General features: G+C 35.7%; 1 long non-coding RNA gene and 5 other non-coding genes across 6 annotated transcripts in view; all 6 read right to left on the bottom strand.

The window, feature by feature from the left end:
• Positions 1 to 963: 963 nt before the first annotated feature.
• LOC136039277 (uncharacterized) overlaps positions 964 to 25,176 on the bottom strand; it is a 40,581-nt gene continuing 16,368 nt past the window's right edge. Inside the window, exons 4-7 of the long non-coding RNA XR_010620398.1 lie at positions 21,848 to 21,979; positions 16,473 to 16,720; positions 15,401 to 15,494; positions 964 to 1,092 (exon numbers count right to left, since the gene is read on the bottom strand). This is a non-coding gene — a long non-coding RNA (uncharacterized LOC136039277). The remainder of the gene's footprint in view (positions 1,093 to 15,400; positions 15,495 to 16,472; positions 16,721 to 21,847; positions 21,980 to 25,176) is intronic.
• Positions 2,726 to 2,863, bottom strand: LOC136039674 (small nucleolar RNA SNORA16B/SNORA16A family). Its single transcript, XR_010620506.1, has one exon. It is a non-coding gene; the product is annotated as a small nucleolar RNA SNORA16B/SNORA16A family (small nucleolar RNA).
• On the bottom strand, positions 3,069 to 3,206 carry LOC136039673 (small nucleolar RNA SNORA16B/SNORA16A family). The gene has a single exon (XR_010620505.1). It is a non-coding gene; the product is annotated as a small nucleolar RNA SNORA16B/SNORA16A family (small nucleolar RNA).
• On the bottom strand, positions 3,412 to 3,548 carry LOC136039675 (small nucleolar RNA SNORA16B/SNORA16A family). The gene has a single exon (XR_010620507.1). It is a non-coding gene; the product is annotated as a small nucleolar RNA SNORA16B/SNORA16A family (small nucleolar RNA).
• Positions 3,754 to 3,891, bottom strand: LOC136039672 (small nucleolar RNA SNORA16B/SNORA16A family). The gene has a single exon (XR_010620504.1). It is a non-coding gene; the product is annotated as a small nucleolar RNA SNORA16B/SNORA16A family (small nucleolar RNA).
• Positions 11,107 to 11,244, bottom strand: LOC136039676 (small nucleolar RNA SNORA16B/SNORA16A family). Its single transcript, XR_010620508.1, has one exon. It is a non-coding gene; the product is annotated as a small nucleolar RNA SNORA16B/SNORA16A family (small nucleolar RNA).

Below are 25,176 nucleotides of genomic sequence, written 5' to 3'. Positions count from 1 at the left end.
AAAACTTTAAGTTACGCTAAGGATTTTCTCTGGTGAAGATTTGAACTCTGAGAATATCAGAATCAAAAATGGAGCGCACAACGACCAGAACGGCCAAGAATACACCTTACAATAAACCCATTGCCCTGTTTCAGAAGGTTTCAGACATGTGCCCACCACAGCAGATAACGTGTCAACAAAAGAGGACTAAGAGGTATTGGCTAAGCTCAAAAGCTGGCAGTGCGCAATACGCCATGCGATTGGAAAGGGCTGTTTCCCAATAGCATCCAAAGCTGTTCCCTAAACAGGATAAGCTCCTGAGAGTTGTTCCCTTCTTGTGAAATTACTGATCACCTATATCTTTAAAGCTTCTGATCTTTTGAGGGTTCTTGGCATGTACAATCGTCTACAGACTGTTTTGTCGGCAGACGTAACTATTTGACTGACAGTATTTCAAACAGTAAGCTTCACGGAAAATGTTATTTTACCCCGCTTTCTTGGGTTTTGATGAGAAAAAGAATGCGGCTAGGAAACATTTGGGAAAGGAAGCATGGCAGATTGCCAAAGATTGTGCATTTTTTGGCCATCCATCCAGGGCCCAACAAGTAGGTCGAACAGGCTAGGAAGAAATTGCAGGAAAGTTAACATCTCGGAAGGGTGTAGAGACCCTTTAAATAGATTGGGACAAAGAAGGAGCTTGATAATCTGTACTTACCTCGTAGGCAGTTGGCTATGGAGGGATTTAGTACTTGCAGTAATAGTATAGGCTACATTAACTGCATCTAGGTCGGTCGTCACAATACTTTATGAAATAAATATCTTTAACAAGGATCTGCGAATAACTTTTCGCCTTCTGAGAAAGAAAAATTGGTTTATCACATTCTTTTTTCGGGCTAGTGGCAAAAGTAAAATCGGGCGAACCCCTCTGAGCGAGACCATAACATGAAAAACCAATTGACCTCTTTTTATACTAAATACGCGCACTTGAACTCTAATTTCATCTTTTATTGAAAAGCAGAAAACAAAAGTGACAACTTGAAGTTTTATCTGTTGCTCTTGGCCACATGTTCAAGTTCATCCTTTTTCTTTAATGGCATAGGATTTGGAGGATCCCTAAAAAAGTGATGAAATTGAAGCAAGACTAGGTACAAGGTAAATACACAGAGCACAACAAGAACAATATTTATGTTACTTAACTTATGCTTGAATACTCAAAAAGAAGAAATGGATTCAAAAGATGGAGAGATTTTAAAATGTTTAATTAACTCAAATTTATGCACAAGAAGAGTTACAAATAATTAATCGTAATATGAAGCACCGGACAACTCTGTTAAAGAACCAGACAGTATGTTTCATTTGTGTACAACACAGGTTCTTCAAGTATGTTTTACGGAACTACTGTGTTTCCTGTGACAATTCTATTTCCCTCAGTCAGGCTTAGAATGCTGTTTTTTTTAAGGCATGGATTCTAATTGTGTTTAGTAATTTTCAATTAGTAAATTTACAATAAATGGCTTAAAAGATCTAAGTGACCTTTGGAAGAAGGAAGAGGTGTCAAATAAACATCAAATTTTGTGCAGGGGAGGAGGGCGAGGTAGGTCGGCAGACACAATGTGTATTCAATCCATCGACATGCGTATCTCCTACATCTTGGGGATCATCTTTGTTGAGGTTTTCCATGACAAAGGGAAAGGTTCTTCATTGGTATTCTCCAGTAAGGGCACGAATTGGTAAAGAAAACTGGAAATTTTAAATAGGCTAAGTGGGGTGGGCTGGGTTATGAAGGTTACAGAAAATGAACTCAGTGGAGGAAATAAACAGAAGCTAAATTAAAAATTTGTTGGTTAATTCATGTATTGGAGATTTCGAGTGTAGGAAGAGGATCGTCAGCAGTTGTGCTGGTTAGAGGTAGCTTGGTGCTCCAGTTAGCTCAGTAATAGTTAAAGTAGTAGCAATTTCAGCGGTGCTATAGTGATAAAGAGAATAAAGCTTTTGTAAAACTGATGGGTAATGCAGAAAGCCTAAGAACGCTCGATATCAGACAGGTCAATTTATAAAATAGGTTATATGCGACTTCAAACAGGTGAATCTTCTTTGGAATAGTTTTTGGCTGTTTTGTAATGAAGAAAACCTAGCAACAAAGTTATCTGCGACAGTTTCACCACAAACGCAGCTTCAATATGATCATGGTTACTACTCAGACCCTTGAAGTAGCACGCTTCACAGCGAAATACTAATATTCAAATTCCGTCTAATCAAATTTATATGGAGTAATCTCTTAATTCTTTAGAGTTGCAATATTTTTATAAGAGTTAGCCATTTTTATTTCTTCTCGAATAAAAGAAGTGTAAATATGAAAAGGATGCAGGCAATTTTATGAAACTAACGCTAACAGACTTCGTACATCTGATGGGTAATACAGAAAAACTAAAAAAAAAAGAAAAGTTATCTGCGATCTTAAAACAGACCACTTTTCTTTTTGCCAATTTCTGACTGCTTTGCGGCAGTTTCACCACAAAAGCAGCTTCGATATGGCCGTTGTTACCACTGAGTCCCTAGAAGTAGCACGCTTCAGAACGAAATACCAATAGTTAAATTCCTGCCTTATCAAATTTGTATTGGCTAATCTCTAAATTCTTAAGAGTTGCAATATTTTTATAATAGTTAGCCACTTTTATATTTTCGGATGAAATAGGTCTAAATTTGAAGAGGATACAGACAATGTAATGAGACTGACTTTAACAGGATTTGTACATCTGATGGGTAATGCAGAAAAACTAGCAACAAAGTTATCTGCGACCTTAAACAGGCCATTTTTCTTTAGGCCAATTTTTGACTGCTTTGCGGCAGTTTCACCACAAAAACAGCTTCGATATGGCCGTTGTTACCACCGAGTCCCTAGAAGTAGCACGCTTCAGAACGAAATACCAATAGTTAAATTCCTGCCTTATCAAATTTGTATTGGCTAATCTCTAAATTCTTAAGAGTTGCAATATCTTTATAATAGTTAGCCACTTTTATATTTTCGGATGAAATAGGTCTAAATTTGAAGAGGATACAGACAATGTAAAGAAACTAACTTTAACAGGATTTGTACATCTGATGGGTAATGCAGAAAAACTAGCAACAAAGTTATCTGCGACCTTAAACAGGCCATTTTTCTTTAGGCCAATTTTTGACTGCTTTGCGGCAGTTTCACCACAAAAGCAGCTTCGATATGGCCGTTGTTACCACTGAGTCCCTAGAAGTAGCACGCTTCAGAACGAAATACCAATAGTTAAATTCCTGTCTTATCAAATTTGTATTGGCTAATCTCTAAATTCTTAAGAGTTGCAATATTTTTATAATAGTTAGCCACTTTTATTTCTTCGGATGAAATAGGTCTAAATTTGAAGAGGATACAGACAATGTAATGAGACTGACTTTAACAGGATTTGTACATCTGATGGGTAATGCAGAAAAACTAGCAACAAAGTTATCTGCGACCATAAACAGGCCATTTTCTTTAGGCCAATTTTTGACTGCTTTTTGGCAGTTTCACCACAAAAGCAGCTTCGATATGGCCGTTGTTACCACCGAGTCCCTAGAAGTAGCATGCTTCAGAACGAAATACCAATCGTTAAATTCCTGCCTTATCAAATTTGTATTGGCTAATCTCTAAATTCTTAAGAGTTGCAATATTTTTATAATAGTTAGCCACTTTTATATTTTCGGATGAAATAGGTCTAAATTTGAAGAGGATACAGACAATGTAAAGAGACTGACTTTAACAGGATTTGTACATCTGATGGGTAATGCAGAAAAACTAGCAACAAAGTTATCTGCGACCTTAAACAGGTCATTTTTCTTTAGGCCAATTTTTGACTGCTTTGCGGCAGTTTCACCACAAAAGCAGCTTCGATATGGCCGTTGTTACCACTGAGTCCCTAGAAGTAGCACGCTTCAGAACGAAATACCAATCGTTAAATTCCTGCCTTATCAAATTTGTATTGGCTAATCTCTAAATTCTTAAGAGTTGCAATATTTTTATAATAGTTAGCCACTTTTATATTTTTGGATGAAATAGGTCTAAATTTGAAGAGGATACAGACAATGTAATGAGACTGACTTTAACAGGATTTGTACATCTGATGGGTAATGCAGAAAAACTAGCAACAAAGTTATCTGCGACCTTAAACAGGCCATTTTTCTTTAAGCCAATTTTTGACTGCTTTGCGGCAGTTTCACCACAAAAGAAGCATCGATATGGCCGTTGTTACCACTGAGTCCCTAGAAGTAGCACGCTTCAGAACGAAATACCAATCGTTAAATTCCTGTCTTATCAAATTGGTATTGGCTTATCTCTAAATTCTTACGAGTTGCAATATTTTTATAATAGTCAGCCATTTTTATTTCTTCGAATGAAAAAGGGCTAAATTTGAAAAGGATGCTGATAATGTCATGACACTAACGCTAACAGGCAGTGTACATCTGATGGGTAATGCAGAAAGACTATCAAAACAAAGTTATCTGCGACCTTAAACGGACCATTTTTCTTTTGGCCAATTTTTCCTGCTTTGCGACAGTTTCACCACAAAAGCAGCTTCGATATAGTTGTTGTTACTATTTAGAACGTTGAAGCAGCGCTCTGAACTGTCAAGTAATCACTTACTCTACTATCTTAAAATTCCAACGCTAGAATTATTCTATTAAAGTGATACACGTAAACTTTTTTTCCCTTTAGAGGAGATGAGCAATGCAGAAACATTAGCAACCAGCGTTGGGTGATAATCAATATCGATATATCGGAGCAAATATCGATATCGAAACGTAAATATCGATATAAAAAACGATATTAGAAATTTTTTGACCATTTTCTTCGATTTACCGGTGAACGTCCGGCAGAAAAGACGCAACATAGAAAATTGTTTCAGAAATGGCCATGAAGAACAACAACGATTTATTTAATCTATTGACTCATGCATGCTGATACACAGCATACATACCTGTATCTATAAGTTGGCATAGCTTGTTCTGAAAATCGAAATATGTTTAGTGAAGGTGGACATTCAGATATTGCTGAGGACCTCCAAAGGACGTGGCTGTATAAAGTGCCTCATAGGCTTACAGGCCTTGTATACATCACACCCGTCATGATTGCCACAAATCTTGTGGCTGCGTTTCATGAAAATGTACATTTTCATTAACGGTCTTCTCCAGAGTACCATAGAGAGAGATGAATCTCGATCTGACTCGAATTAAAATGGAAATAGTTGTGGGCATCAAGTCATGGCTAATTGTAGAAAACGCCAAGACAGATAGTCCAATTGAGTGAGAAGAAAAACCTGGCATTAATTCCCCACCCCCTTCATTGCCGACGTTACCATCTCCCACTTATGCTACACCTCTCATGTCACCCCTCAATGCCGAACTAGAGTCAATCTGTTGGAGGTTCTTTCTGAGGATTCACTGTTCATTACGCTGGGTTGAGCAAATATATTCCAAAATTAGCAAATATATTTGGTCTTAGGCAGGTTGAACCTTTCTGGTTACTAAATCTTTATCAATAAAAGCAACTACCGTGACAATCCCTGTGATTCACCCACGACAGAATCAAGCTAGTCAGTGGAGAGTATATGATGAAGTTTCTGTAGTCATTGCAATTCAAGCTTTGCCGGCAACCGATTCAATAAAGTTCTGTAGATTTTCACAAGGGAGTCTTTAGTTCCAAGAAAAACTGATCCATTCAAGTCATGGAAGTCTCGTAATAGGAGTCTGAGAAATATGTGTATGAGGTGATCAGTTCCAAAGCTGGTGAGTTAATCAAACGGTTAGGGCTACAATATGTACAACAATATATACATCAAAAGAATTGACTTTTTGTTGATTTCAAATATGTAAACTTCGTTAAGTTTAATATACCCATCAAAAACTACGAGCCTGAGAAAATTTTCGTGGTTTTCGAGAATTGGGGGGGGGGGGACAATCCCAAAAGTCAAGGAATTTTAATGAAAAGAGCACCATCAGATTCAGCATATCATGGAACCCAACTGCAGAGGTTCCAAAATCCCATCTACAAAAACGTGGAATTTTGTGTTTTTTTTGTAAGAAGATAACGGATACGAATTTTTTTTTCAGTAGGGTGATCATGTCGAACCAAAGGTCCAAGAATATCGGGAAGGATATCGTTATTTTGTTCTAATGCCCCTTCAAAATGACCACAAATACTGGAGGGCAATTAACTCCCTCCTATGCCCTTTTCCCCTGAAATCATCTAATTAAAATTTTGAGATATCTGTTTTGTTCACCATGTCTGAAAGATAATTTGACTCCTCCCCCCACAACCTGAGGGAACGTCTGTAAGTTATGAATTTTGTCTGTTGTCTACATATAATATTTTTTTATTTGCAAGTAAACAGATTTTTTCGGGGAGGGAGTATTTGCTGGGGGGATTTTCCATGGGAAGGAAAGTTCCCAGGTATGAATTTACAAGGGGTAATTTTACACGGGAGCATCTTCTAGAAATATACACAATTGTTCCTACTTTTTCTTTGCTGATTCAACTTTTCATATTACCTGGGGGAAGGGCTATTACATTATGGATTTTGCAAATAGTTTACATTTAGTATTTGTTATTTGGAAGAAAATACACTTTTTGTGGAGGGAGGATTTACCACGGGGATAATTTTCCACGAACAGGAAAGTTTCCAGGGATGAAATTACAAGGGGAAATTTTACACGAAAATTTGTTCCAGAATTCCTCAACAAAATTTATCTTACTTTATCTTCGTGATTCAGTAATCATCTAGAGATACTCCAGGGCAGTTGTCCGGGGGAAATTTTCCAAAAAGTTATAATTATCTGGGGTATTTTTTTGGTGGGATATTCCGCAGGAGAAATTCTCCATGGGAGGGGGGGAATTCTTCATGGGAGAATTTTCGCCGAGAGAAAATTTCTACTGGGAGGATTAAATTTCCAGGAAATATTTCCCACCAATGGGTTTTCCGGCATGATTCGAAAATAAATGAAAAACAAGTCTGAATTTTCAATGGAGGAATTTTTGTGGGGGAGGGGGTCCAGAGAGTAGAGAGGTAGATTTCCTGGCATGATTGGAAAACGATCAGAAATGAAACAAAAAATATTCCCAGCTGAAAAACGGGAGCAACTTTAAACGAAAAGAAACCATACCGCATATTAGGGGAGATACCCCTCCTCAATGCCTCACTCTATACGCTAGAGTTTGATTGTTTGTCCAGATTCCTTAAAAACAACTTTTGAAACACAAGAATCGCTTGATAAAGCCTTTAAAAATTCTAAAAAGCATATATGAGGGACATCCCTCTCACATATGCAATGATTTCTGTGCTTTTTAAGTTTTAATGCTCATCCTTACTTTCATTAAAAAAAAAGACTTTTTTTATTTAATCACTGAAAGGTAGAACCAATTCTCATGGGAAAATATCGACATATTGCTTAGTCTGAACAGCCAAAATTAGCCAGTAGACTATCTTCCTATATTCTGAGTCTGAGTAATGTCAGATCTGGATTTCTATAATACTAATCTATATAATCAAGGTTTGTTTTTATTGGCTAATTTTAAACTATTCAAAGTTAAAAAAAAATGCAAAATAAACTTTAATAACATTTTTTTTTATTGAACTTTTGCAAAGGCAAGAGCTGAACAAAAAAACTGATCAGAAATATCGAAATCGATATATCGTCTAATCAAGTTATCGCCCAACATTATTAGCAACAAAGTTAGCTGTGATGTTCAACAGATCAAATTTATACTGTGTAATCTTTAAGCTCTTAAGGAATAGATGAATAAGGAAGTGAAACAGAAATTGCAAAAATGAGGTTACCGCCCCATTTCATGAAATCTAGAAGGTTGAGTATCATTTCTGTACTGAAATCAAAATATATATAAAGCGATTTTTCTTTTTTTTCATTTTAACAGTGATTGTTGAAAAACATTCCGAATTCCAGGTTTTTCTACATACCATTACACTCTAAATAAAAAATCTAGTTTCATTAGGCTATTAAATATAAAAAAACTAATTTTTTTAGCTGAAAGTAAGGAGCGACATTAAAACTTAAAACGAACAGAAATTACTCCGTATATGAAATGAGTTGTCCCCTCCGCAATCCCTCGCTCTTTACGCTAAAGCTTTTAATTGTTTTAAAAAGTAGAATTGTGGCAAAGAATCAAACTTTAGCGTAAAGAGCGAGGGATTGCGGAGGGGACAACTCATTTCATATACGGAGTAATTTCTGTTCGTTTTAAGTTTTAATGTCGCTCCTTACTTTCAGCTAAAAAAATTAGTTTTTTTTAACTTAATTTCTGAAAGTTTTTGAATTAATGCCTGTTTGGTTTTGGCACTCCGCACATAAATTATTAAAATGAAATTTGTATATTAATTCTTTTTTTGGCTAAATGGCTTCCTCTTAGTTTTGATCAGACGATTTTGAGAAATAAGGGGTGGAGAAGGAGGCCTAGTTGCCCTCCAATTTTTCGGTTACTTAAAAAGGCAACTAGAACTTTTAATTTTTAACGAACGTTTTTATTAGTAAAAAATATACGTAACTTAAGAATTAACTTACGTAACAAACTTTCATAACCTTATATTTTTACTATGTATACGAGGGGGTTTGTACCCTCGTTAATACCTCGCTCTTTACACTAAATCGTAAGTTTTGTCTCAATTCTTTAAGAATGACCCCTGAATCAGAAAGGCCGTAGAATAAATAGTTGAAATTACTAAAAATACTTTAGCATAAAGAGCAAGGTATTTACCTCCTCCTAAATACCTCGCTCTTTATGCTAAAGTATTTTTAGAACCCCTCATATGCGTAATAATCTCTGTTCGTTTTAAGTTTCAATGCTAATTCTTCCTTTCATTTGAGAAAACGTTTTCATGTTTATTTTTCATTGTTTTCTTATAGTAATGCTAGAGAATCCTGCGCCCTTGTCATTGAATTTTTCTTCCCCCATGACAGATTCCTCCAAGGAAAGATCCTCCAACATAGCCCCCTCTCCTCAGCCCCACCCCCAAACAAAATAAAATCCCCCTGAAAACGTCTGTACACTTCCCAATAACCATTACTATATGTAAACACTGGTCAAAGTTTGTAACTTGCAGCCCCTCCCCCAGGGATTGTGGGGGAGTAAGTCATCCCCAAAGACATAGTTATTATGGTTTTCGACTATGCTGAACAAAATGGCTATCTCAAAATTTTGATCCGTTGACTTTGGGAAAAAAATGAGCGTGGGAGGGGGCCTAGATGCCCTCCAATTTTTTTGGTCACTTAAAAAGGGCACTAGAACTTTTCATTTCGGTTAGAATGAGCCCTCTTGCGACATTCTAGGACCACTTGGTCGATACGATGACCCCTGAAAAAAAAAAAATAAAAAAAAAAATAAACACGCACCCGTGATTTGTCTTCTGGCAAAAAATACAAAATTCCACATTTTTGTAGACAGGAGCTTGAAACTTCTACAGTAAGGTTCTCTGATACGCTGAATCTGATGGTGTCATTGGTGTCACTGAATCTGATGGTGTCATCCTACGACTTTTAGGGGGTGTTTCCCCCTATTTTCCTAAATAAGGCAAATTTTCTCAGGCAAAAAACAAACAAATAAACACGCATCCGTGATCTGGCTTCTGGTAAAAAATACAAAATTCCACATTTTTGTAGATAAGAGCTTGAAACTTCAATATTGGGGTTCTCTCATACTTTGAATCTGATGGTGTGATTTTCGTTAAGATTCTATGACTTTTAGGGGTTGTTTCCTCCTATTTTCTAAAATAAGGCAAATTTTCTCAAGTTGGTAACTTTTGATGGGTAAGACTAAACTTGATGAAACTTATATATTTAAAATCAGCATTAAAATGCGATTCTTCTGATGTAGCTATTGATATCAAAATTCAATTTTTTAGAGTTTTGGTTACTATTGAGCCGGGTCGCTCCTTACTACAGTTCGTTACCACGAACTGTTTGATAGCCAGTTCATTTTCAACAAAGCAATCTTATTTTGCACACATTAAAAATGCATAGAAAATCAATTGAAGTATATTTCACTGATTCGTCGACTCAAAAATGTTGCTACAGCGAAGAGTTTTTGAATGTAATGGAATGAGAAGGAAAACTACAAAGGACAAGAGTGACCTTTCAAAATAGTAAAACTAAATTTTAAGTCTATACGCTAACTAAATATGTGATTGAGTTGAGACGGTAAAATGAATATATAAAAAAAGAATGTTAGACATATCTTTAGAAATAAATAATGGATTGTTATCTAGAGATAGCAATTGCAAAAGGTTACTAAAACCATACTGGCTAGTAGGATAAACGACAAAAAAGTGAGATAATTCACGGCTAATGCAAAAAGAAGGTAACAATACAAATATTTCGACTGGGACCTCGACACAGTTGTCCCAACCAAATTCAGACTGACTTTGAAAGTAAAATTTTTAAGAGAATAGTTTCACCATTAGCTCATAGGGAAGTTAACCACGGGGTTTGATTGATTGGGGTTGAATTAAGTTGGGTAGAGGTGCAATGGAAACGTTCACATTGATCTTAGCCTTTAGAGATGGAAGTAATAAAAAAAGCGAAGGGGACGTAGGGGCCAGTGACGCAGACACTGTGCAAATGTGGGCTATCAAAGAAGACTTTGCTACTTCTATCATTAATGCTCAAGGGAATTTGTTAAACTGGGAAAGATTAGTGAGAGCCGTGTTGAAAGTATTGAAAGACACTTTGTATATGCTGGTCATACAAGGAGAATATTAGCCATATCCCAACAACGGCTTAGAGTATTAAGCTGAAACTCCCAGAGCTACCAATTTCGCTCTTGCTTCTACTTCTACTATTGCAACTATTGAACTAAATTTAAAAAGTTTAAGTGCATCCAAGTTCTTAAGATATCAAGTCTGGAAATCTTAAGAGTATAATAGGGTATAAAGTATAAACTTTATGTCTTCGTTTCCAAATAGTTACTCAAGCCTTCTTTTCCCCTGCAAAACAGTAATTTTAAAGCATAGTACACAGGGGCCAGAATAAGATACGCTTAACGGATGCTTTAAAATTAAAAGAAAATATAAGCCAAAATAGCGAAGGCAATATTACGACACTTACTTGAACATACTTTGTAGATCTGATGGGTAATGCAGGTAAACTAGCAACAAAGTTATCTGCGACCTTAAACAGACCGATTTTCTTTTCGCCAATTTTTGACTGCTTTGCGGCAGTTTTACCACAAATGCAGCTTCGATATGGCTGTTGTTACTACTCAGACCCTTACTGTTATTGCAAGAGTTGCTACTGTTACTACTCAGTAGCACGCTTGACTAAGAAGTACTTATACTTAAATACCTATTTTATCAAATTTATGTTGGCTAATCACTAAATTCTCAGGCTTGCGTGTTTCTACAATAGTGAGCTATTTTAATTTTTTTTTCAGAAGACATGAAATCTAAATTTAAAAGGATGTAGGCAAACTGAGAAAATAATAAGAAATTTAATAGATTCTGTAGGACTAACACGTAGTGCAGAAGGAACTAACATCCTAAAAAAATAAACCAATCAAAGCTCATTTCTAAAATTCAAACACTATATTTTCAAAAAGTAGCTTGAAATACATAGCTTATTTATTAGGGACACCTATCAGATGAGTTACCAGGAAGTGTGATGATCCCACATCCTATTTTATCAAGCACGGCCATAAATCTTTTATTTATCCCATTTTCAGTTTAAATTCCTTTTGCTTTTTCTTGAATCTTCGGTATATTTAGACACAAAATTAAAATTTGGCCTCAAACAGACCCTTATTACCCAGATAATAGCATTCTTCGCACAAAGAAATTGTTTTAAAAGTAAGTTAAATAAGATCTCAGCTATAAATCAATCCATTCCAGAAACAAGAGCTAAGAGGTCATATGGCACTTATGACGAGGTCGGAAGAGCCAAGAGCACATATGGCATGAGCTCTAACAAAGTTCTAAGAATCAATAGATTGATTTAAAAGGAAAATCAGAGGCTAAATACCGGTCGGGATTTAAAATAAGAGACTCTGAGACACGAGGTCCTTCTAAATACCAAAATTCATTAAGATCCGATCAACCATTCGTAATTTCAAAATACCTAATTTTTCCTCTACCTTAAGCCCCCCAGATGGTCGAATCGGGGAAAACGACTTTATCAAGTCAGTTTGTGCAGGTCCCTGACACATCTACCAATTTCCATCGTCCTAGCATATCCAGAAGAACCAAACTCGCCAAAGCACTTGACCCCCCCCCCTAACTCCCTCAAAGAGAGTGGATCCAGTCCGTTTACGTCAATCACGTATCTACGACATTTGCTTATTCTACCCACCAAGTTTCATCCCGATCTCTCCACTCTAAGCGTTTTCCAAGATTTTCGGTTTCCCCCTCCAATTCTCCCCAATGTCACCAAAATCTGGTTGGGATTTAAAATCAGAGCTCTGAGACAGAGTTCCTTCTACATATCAAGTTTCATTAAGATCCGGTCTCCTGTTCTAAAGTTAAAAATACCTTAATTTTTCTAATTTTTCCAAATTAACACACATCCCCTCCCTAACTCCCCCAAAGAGAGCGGATCCGGTCAGGTTATTTCAGTCACATAACTTGAGCTTGTGCTTATTCTTCCCAAAGTTTCATCCTGATCTCTCCACTCTAAGCCTTTTTAAAGATTTCCAGTCCCCCCACTCCCCCCAATGACACTATATGCTGTCGGGATTTAAAATAAGAGATCTGAGTAATGAGATCTTTCTAAATATGAAATTTTATTAAGATGCGATCACTCCTTCGTAAATTAAAAATACCTCATTTTTCTAATTTTTCAGAATTAACCCTCCCCCCTACTCCCCCAAAGAGAGCGGATCCGTCATGGTTATGTCAATCTAGGAACTATGCTTATTTTTCCGACCAAGTTTCATCCCGATCCCTCCACTCTAAGCGTTTTTCAAGATTTTAGGTTTCCTCCAACTCCCCCCAATGATTTAAAATAAGGGATTTAAAATAAGAGCTCTGAGTCACGATGTCCTTCTAAATATCAAAATTCATTAAGATCTGATCACCCACTCGTAAGTTATAAATACCTCATTTTTTCTAATTTTTTCTCTCCTCTTTTCGACCTCTGATGGTCGAATCAGGAAAAACGACTTTATCAAGTCGATTTGTGCAGCTCCGTGACACGCCTACCAATTTTCATCGTCCTAGCACGTCCAGAAGCACCAAACTCGCCAAAGCATAAACTTCACCCCGAACTCCCCCAAAGAAATCGAATCCAGTACGGTTACGTCAATCACGTATCTACGATATTTGCTTATTCTACCGACCAAGCTTCATCCCGATTCCTCCACTCTAAGCGTTCTCCAAGATTTCAGATTTCCCCCTCCAACTCCCCCCAATGTCAACGGATCCGGTCGGGATTCGAAATAAGAGGTCTAAGACATGATATCCTTCTAAATATCAAATTTCATTAAGATCCGATCATCCGTTCGAAAGTTAAAAATACCTCATTTTTTCCAATTTTTTCGAATTAACCGTCCCCCCAGATGGTCGAATCGGGAAACAACTATTTCTAATTTAATCTTGTCTGGTTCCTGATGCTCCTGCCAAAGTTCATCGTCCTAGCTTATCTGGAAGTGCCTAAACTAGCAAAACCGGGACAGACAGACAGACCGACAGAATTTGCGATCGCTATACGTCACTTGCTAAATACCAAGTGCCATAAAAAACTAAATAGCATCAAGAGCTTAAAAAGTGTGTGTTCTAATTTTTTTTTAGCTCTCATGCCTAGGTTATGATATTAGGTTGAAAAATCCATAAAAGGCTCAAAAACATTTTTCATGATTCAAAGAATAACAAACAAGAAAAAGATACTTGACTTCGTGGATGAAATAGACCCGTGATGCCTCATGGAACCATCCGGGATCATCAATCAATCCTTTACTATGTAACTGAACGAAACGATTCCTTAAATTTTTTATGAAACAATGACCATATTTCGCATTTTGTACACTTTACCGTGGAATAGAGGCATTGACTCTTAGGGGCTGGAGGAACTTTAGATTTCTTAGAGGTACACTTACCATGTTTCACAGTTTTGAAGACGACGTTCAGTCCAGTAGACAAGACTAACAAGGCTAACTAACCTAACCTAACTTGAGTTAGTGGACTTCTAGCTTTAGTGAGAAAAATCCATTCGTCTAAACATCATTTATACGAAGCATTTTATTAGCGTTTTTTTTTGACAAAATTGGAAGTTGGTCAATTTTGAAACGGTCTATTGTAACATGGATAAATTTTAGGAGGCTGCTTAGAATCGTTGTTGATATGTAAGAACCTCTGGATTTCCTAAAATTGGCAAAAAAATTCGGCTCAGGTAGTAATTTGTTCAGAGTAAATAAGAAGTTACATAGAGAAAGCTGAAAAACTTACAAGAGGAATAGTAGATATATACATTAAACCAAAAGCACATCAGTGTTAACAACTTTTACGTTGTACATAATGAGGTTGTACATAATGTACTGATGTACATTAAACCAAAAGCACATCAGTGTTAACAACTTTAACGCTGTACATAATGAGGTTGTACATAATGTACTGATGTACATTAAACCAAAAGCACATCAGTGTTAACAACTTTAACGTTGTACATAATGAGGTTGTACATAATGTACTGATGTACATTAAACCAAAAGCACATCAGTGTTAACAACTTTAACGTTGTACATAATGAGGTTGTACATAATGTACTGATGTACATTAAACCAAAAGCACATCAGTGTTAACAACTTTAACGTTGTACATAATGAGGTTGTACATAATGTACTGATGTACATTAAACCAAAAGCACATCAGTGTTAACAACAACCTCGAAAAGTAAAAAAAAACTTTGCCAAAGGGGTAGGCTTGCATAAGCAGAAAATAACTGCTTGATTTTGGTATTTTAGCCAGGTGGCGTCACACGGAGCCATGATTTCGAAAGAAAGCTGCCGATTGGACCAGGAAGTAAAAAAAACATATCACAGGACTCCCAAGAATATTCACCATGTGCTCACATATAAACCAGACTGAAAGCAATCTTATCTTAGTTGTAACAAGTGGTTTACGTCGCACCATTCACAGAAGGTCCATCTGATGAAAAAGAGTGTGAACTCTGAAACTAATATTAATACCATTTTAAATCGTGATAAACACAAATATTAATCATTAAATAAACTTCTTGCACAAATATGATTTAATAAGCAGAGAAGCTTTTCTTGGGTGTTTTGAGTCACCCGGTAATGTGGTTAGTCGTAAAATATGAAAATATGCTCGGTTCCATAATGTACAATATAGAAACATTTAAAAAAAAAACACGTAAATAATACAAACAAACATTAGGATAAAACGTGAACAAAAGAAAATTGTACCTTAGCAGCATTGATAAGTTCGTCAGCACTCGGCAATTGTTTTGATATACCTAAATACAGCTTCGCGAGCACCAGTACATAAAAGCCAGATAGCCTGCAATAAAACAGCCATATATAATCATAAAACGAATTTGTCATTAAAACTTTACTTCACTCACTCCAAATAGTTATCATAAGTTTTAGTGCTTGCAGTATCACAAAATATATGGTGAGCGTATCTCACTTATCTCTCTATTCTCCATTCTCTCATTCTTTCCCTCTAAAGTAATTGGCAATGGCCTAGTTTAGCGTTATATGAAGAAAATACAACGTGTTTTGGAAAACTAATTTCTTTGATGCATCAAGATCAATATGTATCAATATCTTAAGAATCAGGATTTATCAACAGTACATATTTCTTTCATACTGAAGCCTTAAAACCGAATTCCAAGAAACTTGGAATACAATGAGTTAATATTTTAGTTTGTCTGAGAGAAATTTAGTCCCTCACGTTTCTAAAATGAAAGAATAAAAATAGACGAAATTTTTTGCCTAAATTGTCTGTTGAAATATTTCCTACTAATAATGAGCAAACATTTCAAAAAAAAAAAAATTGAGCACCTGTCAAAACATAAAGGAAAAAAACGGATTATATTGATTCAAAGCGAGCAACAATCTCCAAAAACAGATTTAGGAGTCAGAAATGGAAAGCTTCCTTAGAATATTATACCAACATCCACCTGTTCTATTTTTTACCTTTTTTTCTGTTTCTTATATGCACAAATAGGAAAAAGAATATGTTTCCAGACATTTGCTTGATTGTTCAAAGATAGTAGCAGAGACGGGCGAATAAATCTTTCTAGCAGCATCTGCTCAGTTGCCACTTCCTGAAAATTTGTCTCATACACCGAAGTCAGTTACTTTCTTTAAAATATTATAGAAAGTAATTTTGAAAAGAATTTTTTTTATTCTAAGGGAAAACGCAGTTGCACTAAAATATATATAATTATATAAAGATTATAGAAGAGGCGTAGCGAATTCAGTGTTTAGCGAGGGAATTTTTTTTGCAAATAGAAACTAAAAGTATGATTACTTTATCTATAGAAGTTCCTCTTCAAGTTTTGGTGAACGCCATTAATAACTCGGGTCCTCGTGAAGATTCCCCCCTTGTTGGTCGTGCTGAGACAGTTCGTCGTCAAGCTGTCGATGTTTCTCCTCTTCGTCGAGTAAACCAGGTAAATGATGTTTTTTTCATTTGGCTCGTTTTCTTTTTAATAATTCTCTTTCCATCTTCTTCTTTTTCTCTCTTCGAGAAGTCTTTTGGGCCCTTTGATGCAGAAACTTTCAAAAAAGGGAAAAAACTTAAGTCAAAAGAAGGAGTAGATTATACTATACAGATAGTGATTGTAAATATGACTGATGGCCGCATAGCCTTCGTTTTAAGTTATTGTTTTAATAAACGTTTATTGAGTTCCTATATTGTAATGACAAAATTATTGATTATGCTGAACTTCTTTTAAAAATATTTCATAGATCTGTGCTCTGACTCTCTGGGTCGTATTCTAAGATTTGTCATCGTTTATTACGTTTTACTGTCAGATTTGAACAGTTTGCACGGTTTTCAACGCGGTTTGCAACGCTATTTCTCAAGACTCTTTTCAAACATTTTTATGCCACCTCCTGCAATGTGTTTTTGCACCGTACCAAAAGCTTGCGGAGTAAATTCGTCTGCAATAACGTTTTCTCAAGTTTGTAGTAAATAATTATTGCGAATTAACACTGGAGAAAATTGTCCATTTTGATTTAGTTCTAGCACAGGTGCTGGTCGTGCTGTATCCCCAAGAATCCGACCGCACTTTCGTTCCAATGGTAATGGTTTGCGATCGATGGTTGCAATAGAAGAAGAAGGGATACATCAATTTTGGGACAGCAACTGACACGTATATCGCATATGCATCAGTGCATCCAAACTATGTATTCAGTTGATAAACAACCATTGTTCAGATACGAACTCTTGGGAGAGTAGACCGGGGTAGTAATTAAATGAAGACTATTAAAGATATAAGAAAACTATTATACAGAAAGAGACAAGAACTATTAAATATTAAACTATTAACCATTAAAGAAAGATACAAGATATAAATTAAGAAATAGTAAAAATACAACTTTAGCAGTCACTATTGTTGGTTTTTTCATCTTTTGTAAAAATACTCAAAAAACCTGTTTTTCAATGAAAAATCCAAAAAAAGGTGTTTCAAGATCAAGAGAGGAAACGGAAATATCTAGCAAAGAAATCGATGAGCATTTTATTCCTATGACAAAAATTCCCAAGTGCCCAAGTGTAAGAGCATCAATCGCAGGATGTGTGGTAACTGATTTTTTCCTGGGGAGAGGGTTCTAAATAGATAGATTATGATATCCTATTTCATATCAATTGAAATTATTTATTTAAAACAAGTCACACTTATATATGATGACCTAAACATGGTATCTTTTAGACAAAACTACTATAGCAATTAAAATATAGTTAATACATGAAAAATCTGTCAACGAACGTGAAAGTTATCAAAAAGTACAAGGTACTAATTATTAAAATTACGGACAAAAATTGGCCCAAAGCCAATAACGAATAATGCTGCGACCTTGAGTAAACTGTTGTCAGTTCTGAAACTTTCGGAGATGAGCCAAATTTTAAGCACAGTTCTTTCACAAATGATTCTTCCTCTATCCAACTAAAAAATATGTGCTGATTTCGAATCCGAAAAGTTTACCGTTCTAGCTCTTTCACAAATTTTAGTTTTTTGGGATTGGATTTGAGGCTGAGACAAAAAATGTTGATTGATTAAATACCAGTAAATGTGATTACATATGTCATTTCTACACTCTTTTTGCTGATGAACATGAAACTAAATGTTTTTAAGTCAAAAGAATTGTTTAAAGCTTAAAACTTTGAGAGTGAGATTGAGAGAGAGTGAGAGAGTGAGAGAGAGAGAGAGAGAGAGAGAGAGAGAGAGAGAGAGAGAGAGAGAGAGAGAGAGAGAGAGAGAGAGAGAGAGAGAGAGAGAGAGAGAGAGAGAGAGAGAGAGAGAGAGAGAGAGAGAGAGAGAGGGAGAGAGGGAGAGAGAGAGAGAGAGGGAGAGAGAGAGAGAGAGAGAGAGAGAGAGAGAGAGTTGGGGAAGAGGTTCTAGGAAAATTGTGAAAAAAGGGAGACAACCTCAAACAAATAAATGATTTTTTCACTATCTGACTAAAGAATATGTGCTGATACCATATTTGAAAAGTTTGCCGCCCTAGATCTTTCACAAGTTTGAGTTTTTTTTAGGTTGAGGGTGAATTTTTTAATGTAAAGAATGCCACCCTGTAAAGATAATTCCGAATTAGGAAGTGGATACAAGGATACACTGCTTTAAATATTTACCAACCAAGTGGGAGACCAAATATTCAGGCGTTTTCATATCAGTTCCCTAATTCAAGTGGCGCAGTTCCCTCTTCCCCCTTTGCAGGTCTTGTAATTTTAAAAATGCAACAATTGACCATTGTCTATTTAAATATAATAGGCTAACGTCTCCACAGAGTATTCTGCAATGTACATATTATTAATTTTAATAATATATATTATAAATATATTATTATTAATATATATTATTCTGCAATGTCTTAAAGTGCTTCAAACACCACAAAATTCCACTATCAGCCAAGAGTCTATTTCACTATACTTGCACACAGAGTTCAGAAATCAGCGTTTATTGTCTTATATTTCATCTACTAGAATCAAAAGATCTACTGAGAGAAATCTGAGCAGATTCTAGATGAATGAGAAGCAACCAAATCAGTAAACCTGTCTATCAGAGTGAGTCAAAAGGAAAAGGGCTGAATAGTCTCGACTGAAAAGCCCGCGTTTGCCGAAGAAAAAGAAGGTAACATGCCTTCTGTATTTGCATATACTTTGTCAGGCTGTTATTGGAACAAACATGCCTTGTCTGACCTCCTTTGATTCCAAGCGATTGTGGCAACAAAGTTAAATTGGTTCAGAAGCGTTCACTCAAGATCCTTTCCACAACACAAGTAAAATCCTATGCACCTTTCCACTTTATTGCATGTCTTGCCACCTTAAAATATAGGAGGGGTTAAATGTGTTTGCATGTGTATTTTTCGAAAACCCACTAGATCCTATCTCCCACCCTGACCTACTCTTAACTCACCAATCTCTGCTATTACCCAGAAGTTCCAAATAGGTGTCATTCACTTTATCTTAAGCCGAAGTTTCATTTTTTTTTCAAATTCTGAGATATTTTGTTTATTTTAGTTTTTAAGCCAAGCCTTTTTGCTAGTTATCAATGATTTTTATATTATTCTCTTATCAATAAATCTTTTAAGTTGTATTAGCTTATGATTCTATTTTGGCTTTTAAGACTGTTTGCAAGAAAACAAACTTGGCCTTTTTTCTTACAATTTGCGACAGTCCTCTATAAATAAAGAATTATCTATCATTCTATCTTCCCCTCCTTCACTTTAGTTTTACCATTTATTTAGTAGCACATACCTTACTAAGGTTTGGATACATTTATTTTCATGTTAAATTTTGCTACATTGCTTCGACTAATTCTAGTGGCCATTTTTATGTAGTAAACTTCCTTCAATTAATTTAAAACATTTGTCAAATGTTTTGGTAGTTTATCTTTTGATTTTTGTTCTCCTCTACTTGACCAATGACCTAAATCCATCTTTATTAGAAGTTTTGATAATAAATATTATCTCACGCCATTGAAATATGGATCAACTAGTTATCCCATTAAGTTTCACAACAACTCAAGTTGTAAAAATTATCTTTACTCTGCTGAACTTAATTTATTCTAAGAAAAACAAACAAATTATAGTTCATTAATGCTCTCATTTTCTTTATAGACTCAGATGCATTGAAAGTCAATTGCATGAACAGTTTGACAACAATTTCAGCCCAGCTGAGAAACGTGTGGCCTATTCACAAAGCTGTATTCTTAATGCAAGTACTGGATTACTAGATAGAGCAGATATCCACATTCTGCAAAAAGAAGTTGATCTAGCAGATTTAACTCACCAAGTAAACTATAAGCAGTTTAATGGTAATAACACCCTGCATCTGTTGAAGATAAATAACCAATAAGATGCTTCAAAATACTGTACAGATTAGACATTAATTCCATGAGTTTCTGCAATTTAGTAGGGCTTGGTCTATTTAAAAGGTAACGTAAGATTTTCTAGAAACCAAAGGTTATACTTTTATCATGCTTATTTATCTTTTTTAATAAGTTTAACCATCACGTATATATATATATATATATATATATATATATATATATATATATATATATATATATATATATATATAAATTTTGTTCAACATAGCTCTATTAAGAAAAAAGACTTCAGCTGCCTCTAACTCAGCCCTTTCCTGCTTGCCAAGCCTAGTAAGCTTTTAAAACAAAACCAGCTGTGTTTATGGGTGGTCTAAAGAGGAATTGAAGCCCATGTTCTTTTCTTCTGTACTGGTGCAGTCTTATGTTTTGTATTATTTCTCTCAGATTTCCCCCCTCCAATTTTTAATATCTGTTTTTCATTACTATAACTTGTTATGTCACTTCTCATTTTTAATTGTTGACTAAAATATTTTTTTAATTCAAATTCATTTGCCAGTATTTTAGTTTTTGTTGTTGTTTTTTTTTATTTGTATTTCTCGTTTTTGTTCATTGCCTCAAATTCAGCCCCTCGGGGCATGTAGTAGTGATTTAAATTTTTAAAAATAGACATATTATCTGTGTTATACCTGTCTTTTTTAGTTATTCATTTGTTTGTGAATATTCTTTTTAAATGGTTTACTAGTCCTAACCCCTTGGGTAAGACAAGGTTGAGAGATGCCAGGAAGCAAACAGAGACAGCAAAAGGCTGTTGCCAGCTGCATAGTTAAAAAAGACAGGGATAATAAAGATAAGATATCTATTTTTTAAAAATCACTACTACATGCCCCAAGGAGCTGAATTTGAGGCAATGAACAAAAACGTGAAATATAAATCATGAAAAACAACAACATAAACTAAAATACTGGCAAAAAATATGAATTAAAAAAAATACTTTAGCCAACTATTAAAAATGAGAAGTGACAGAACAAGTTAAAAAGATGAAAACCCGATATTTAAAAAAACCGTAGGGGGGGGGGGGGGGAATCTGGGAGAAAAATACTAAACTTAAGACTGCACCAGCACAGAAAAATAAAACATGGGCAACATTTCCTCTTTAAAACACCCATAAACACCGCTGGTTTTGTTTTAAAAAGCTTACTAGGCTTGGGAAGCAGGAAAAGGCTGAGTTAGAAGAGCTATGTTGGACAAAATTTCTAGTTATTGCCAGAACACACACTTTCTGTTTAAGCACTGTGCTCTATATACGTCATATATGAATGCAAAAAATAACTGAATAAAATGAACAACAAACCTGAAGAGACATATCTGAGACTTGGACATCTTCACAGGACCAGCGACCAAAAAGTTTAACTTCAGGTAACTCTGCTGGTGCAGGGGCAGCTGCTACCATAACAGCATCAGTTTCTCAATTTTCATCATCCATCTATACAAGGACAGAAGGGTAAATTAGCCTTCATTTTAAATTTTCTATCAGTTCATCCTTTATTACTATGATCATCACTTGGCTTCATTGATTAGTTTTTTTTTGTTTTTTGGACCTGTGTTGTCTAAAGACCACAGCTTAGATACCAATACAGTTATGAAAACTTCCATCTTGCCCATGAGAAGCTTTTGGTATAGAGGTTGGAACTTAGCGCCTCTTCCAAGCCCGCGCTCGAACGCGTAGATCATACTACAACACCATAGGCGAGAACGCAATTTTGTTTTGTTGCATACACAGCTTAGATACCAATACAAGTTTCCTGTTACCAATTAGATACCAATACCAGTTTCCTGTCTCCAGCCGCTAGCATCCCTACCGCGAACTATGTCTCAAAAATAAATCGGGTTTTCATAACTGTATATTGGTATCTAAGCTGTGCTAAAGACTAAGACCGAAATGTCAAACTTTGGCAATAGTGTTAATAACCAATTAGTCAAGGAGGCACACTCGTGCCTCTATAAAGAGGCGACACAGGACAATGTTAAGCGATCTTCGGTTCCAGTGGTCGCAGAGGGATGGGGAGGGATGCATTTCGTAACCCGAGCTCCAACTAAGAAACCTGCAAAATTTCACCCCCCTCCAACTTTCCCTTCATGGGGAAAATCTGGCCGAAAGTTTCGACCCGACAAACCCCAGCCCCCCTTTAACGATGTCCGATCGGGCTGAAATTCACAAGTTAAGGTCCCCTAGGGCCCAGGAGCTTATCCGTGAAATTTCAGCTCGATCCGATAACTCCTTCCCTGTTTTCCAGAAACCACGCATAGCCACTTAAAATTCATTTTCTTTTTTTTTTCTCGACGCCTACAGGTCACATCCGACATCGGATCTGGGTGTACGAGGACTCATTCGATGCGGAATTCTCCAAGTAAGTGCCCTTCAAAGTTTCGTAGGAAAATCTTAACCCCCCGAAAGTTTCGACCCCCAACCCCACCCCCCCCCTTTTAACGTTGTCCGATTTGGCTGAAATTCCCAAGTTAAGGTCCCCTACGGCCCAGGAGCTTATCCGCGAAATTTCAGCTCGATCCGATAACTCCTTCCCTGTTTTCCAGAAACCCCGCATTAGCTACTTAATTAACGCATTTCTCTCCATAAGAGCCCATGTTAATTTAAAGTTTTTAAAAGTTTTTGAGAAGTTATATTTACACACATATAAGTGATTAGCTCAGTCGGTAGAGCGTGGGACTTTAAATCCTCTGGTTAAGAGTTCAAGTCCCTTACGGGCGGTTTTTTTTTAACAGCATCAAAATAAAAGTGTATAATTTTGATAACACCTGGACAGCTTATCAATTGAGAGATAACAGAATATTAGCTTCTTATGAGCAAAAGAAACATTTCGGTCATTCTATCTATTTTTTTTTCTATTTTATACAATGATTTAAAAGCGGGGGGGGCGGCAGCCACCCAAGTTTCCTCTCCTAATTCCTGTACGAGGAGTACAGGAATTATTAAATTACATCCACCATGGATTGTAGAAAAACGTACAGAAATAATATGAAAAAAACTTCGTTTTCTTAAAGAGTTAAAGAGGCTGCGTCCCAAAGTCGAACCTTAAAACGTACAGGAATTAGAAGAGGCAGTTGGGGGGCTGCCGCCCCCCAAACCCCCAGCTTTTAAAGACTCTTTTGTACAGTTTTTTTGTTTCTTTGCTAACCCCCCCGCTCTTGGCTTCGGAAAGGCCCTCTTTTAATTAACAAAAATTGAAATGAATGAATAATGGAATAACTTCGAAAAATGTTAAACACAAGATGACAGGAGAACCATTGCGCCAAAACTAGTAATTAGTAACAATGAAGTCCCCCCACAAAAAAAAACCTGTACAAAAGAGTCTTTAAAAGCTGGGGGTTTGGGGGGCGGCAGCCCCCCAACTGCCTCTTCTAATTCCTGTACGTTTTAAGGTTCGACTTTGGGACGCAGCCTCTTTAACTCTTTAAGAAAACGAAGTTTTTTTCATATTATTACAAAAGAAATAACATAATTTATGCCAGCAGTGGGACACGATAAAATAATCTTGACAAAAATTTTTGATAAAAATACATAAAATTGATAAAAATAGAAAAAAAATCTTGATAAAAATAGATAAACAGATAATCTCTTGATAAAACTAAATAATGTTTTCATCCGTTTTTTTTTTCTTTTATGAGACAACAGTTTAGTATTCACAAATAAGAAATAAGGGGTATAAGAGTTTCAAGGTATACAATACTGGTTAATTGTAAAATCTCTAATTATGGGATTGGACATTAAGACTAGATTGGTACCGTTTTTCTGATTTTTGAATTGTCAGAAATTCACAGATAATAGCACCATAAATGGTACAGCACTACCCTGGTTGGCAATTTTAGTTCAATTAATTTGAGGATGATAAATTAATGCCAGCTAAACTGGCATATGAAGTTAATCAAAAAACCTTAACTATTCTTGCTAACACCAATCCAATGTAATACTTCCAACTTTTATTATTCTACACCAATACTTCTTTTTTCAAATGTTTAGCTTGAGAGGTTTCTATACTCAGCCAACAAAATTATATTGCAACTATTTACTAAGCTACAATGACTTTAGACCAAAAATTTAGGTAAAATTAAAACATATGTTAGTGACTTTGTTTCAGTATTTATCTGGCACCATATATCATGCCAAAAAAATATAGTAGAAAAATTATTTATCGAGACTCTAGTTTTATAGTCTCTAATGTCAACTAAAATGGAATGATTTTCAACTCAAATACTGGAGTCAACTTTAATAATTTTATATCTAATTACTTTTAATCAATTCAGCTTGATAACACTAACATAGTGTCAAATGACATCCATAGAGTATAGCTTGCATGTCATTTCTAGAATGGAAAGGCTAGGAGGAATAAAAGCAGAATCATTATAATCTCCATGGTTGGAAACCATAATCCTGAGGTTCACATTTACCCTCCCACACCTCTTGATATTATCCATAAATCATCTACTGTGAACAGAATTAAAAGGCTATTGCAACATGATGAAGATCTGTTTAAGAGTTCACTTAAAAGCTAATTTTTATATTTAATTGCTATTCATGAAGTCAAGTTGATAAAACCAACAAAAAGTGCCATATTGGCACCGAAAAATTTTCCTTCTGGTTGTTAATCCATTCATTTCAAAAAA

Source organism: Artemia franciscana, chromosome 19 (assembly GCF_032884065.1).
Source record: "Artemia franciscana chromosome 19, ASM3288406v1, whole genome shotgun sequence".
Lineage (NCBI taxonomy): Eukaryota > Metazoa > Arthropoda > Branchiopoda > Anostraca > Artemiidae > Artemia > Artemia franciscana.
This window is presented reverse-complemented; position numbering and strand designations above follow the sequence as displayed.